This window comes from Phodopus roborovskii, unplaced genomic scaffold (genome assembly GCF_943737965.1).
Source record: "Phodopus roborovskii unplaced genomic scaffold, PHOROB, whole genome shotgun sequence".
In the NCBI taxonomy this organism is placed as follows: domain Eukaryota; kingdom Metazoa; phylum Chordata; class Mammalia; order Rodentia; family Cricetidae; genus Phodopus; species Phodopus roborovskii.
This window is the reverse complement of record NW_026126525.1, coordinates 16,192,590-16,194,490: the sequence shown is the minus strand read 5'-3', so window position 1 is coordinate 16,194,490 and position 1,901 is coordinate 16,192,590.

Sequence of the window (1,901 nt, the reverse complement as noted above, 5' to 3'; positions counted from 1 at the left end):
CCTTTCTCCACATCCCCTCGAGCATAAGTTGTTATTGTTGTTTCTAATTTTAGCCATTCTGGCAGGAGTAAGATGATATCTCAAAGTGGTTTTGATTTGCATTTCCCTGATAGTTTTCAAGTCTTGAACCATTTCCTCATAGCTAAAGATGTTGAGCACTTTCTTAAGGTTCTTTCAGCCTTTTTGATTTCCTCTATTGAGAGTTCTTTCTTCAGTTCTGTACCCCATTTTTAATAGGGTTATTTGGTGTTTTGTAGACCAGTTTCTTGAGTTTTTTGTATATTTTGGAGATCAGCCCTTTGTCAGATATAGGACTGGTAAAATTCTTTTCCCAGTCTGTGGGCTGCTGTTTGGTCTTGTCCACTGTGTCCTTTGCCTTACAGAAGCTTCTAAGTTTGAAGAAGCTCCATTTATTAATTGTTGCTCTCAGTGTCTGTGCCCCTGGAGTTATGCTCAGGAAGCTATCTCCTATACCAATTTGTTCAAGGGTACCTCCTACTTTCTATTCTAAGAGGTTCATTGTAGCTGGATTGATGTTGAGGTCTTTGATCAATTTAGACTTGAGTTTTGTGCATGGCGACAGACATGGGTCTATCTGCAGTCTTCTACACACCCTCATCCAATTGTGCCAGTACCATTTGTTGAAGATGCTGTCCTTGCCCCATTGTATTCTTTTAGCTGTTTTGTCGAAAATCAGGTGTTCATAGGTGTGTGGTTTAATATCAGTATTTTCAATTCGATTCCATTGGTCTACATGTCTATCTTTGTGCCAATACCAGGCTGTTTTCAGAACTATAGCTCTGTAGTAGAGCTTAAAGTCAGGAATGGTGATGCCTCCTGAAGTTCTTTTATTGTACAGGGTTGTTTTGGGTATCCTGGGTCTTTTATTTTTCCACATAAAATAGATTATTATCCTTTCAAGATCAGTGACGAATTGTGCTAAGATTTTAATGGGAATTGCACTGAATCTGCAGATCGCTTTTGGCAAAATTGCCTTTTTTTATGTTTTTTTTTTGTTGTTAATATTTTATTAAAATTTGAAACAAACTTGTTTTACATGTCAATCCCATCCCTCCTTCCCTGTCTCCCCCACCAGCCCCCATCCCATCCTATTTCTGCTCCCCAAGGAGGATGAGGCCTTCCATGGGGGAATCTTCAAAGTCTGTCATATCATTATATCATTTGGAGCAGGGCCTAGGCCCTCCCCCATGTGTCTAGGCTGAGAGAGTATCCCTTTATGTGGAATGGGCTCCCGAAGTCCATTTATTTATTTATTTATTTATTTATTTATTTATTTATTTTATATAACCAAGTCCATTTAAATGCAAACAAACATTTATAGACAATATTTGGTAATTTGGGCGTCGTTCTTTCCAAACTTGTTCCTGCTGGTAAGGGGCACTGTCATGGGTGATTCTAAGAAGATGCTGAAATCCTGGCTGTAGTCTGTAAGGCTGCTTGGTCCAGCTGTTTTGAATGTAGGATCACTTGGTACTCTGTTTCAGGCGGTCTGGCTTGATCAAACCACATTAGTCTGGAAGGAATCCACAGCTTTTCATTTTCTGTGGAAACAAAAATAGAAAACCTTTTCCCCAGTAACTTGTCCTTGAACTTAAATTTTGTAGTCAAAGCATTTTTTAAATTTAATAATTATTTTTCATTTGGGATCCCAATTCCCTCTCCCTCCCTCCCTCCCTCACTCCCTCCTTCCCTCCTTCCCTCCCTTTTACCCTCTCTGCCCTCTCACCTGCACTCTAACCACCCTCCCCTCCCATCCCCCCACCCCAATTCCATATGTAGGGGAATGCCATCCAGTTGGGGTCATGTAGGTCTGACAGGTTATGTGAATTAGGGACTAGGGCTTCTCTCCTGTCTCTAGATTAAGGCAGTTATCCCTCCAT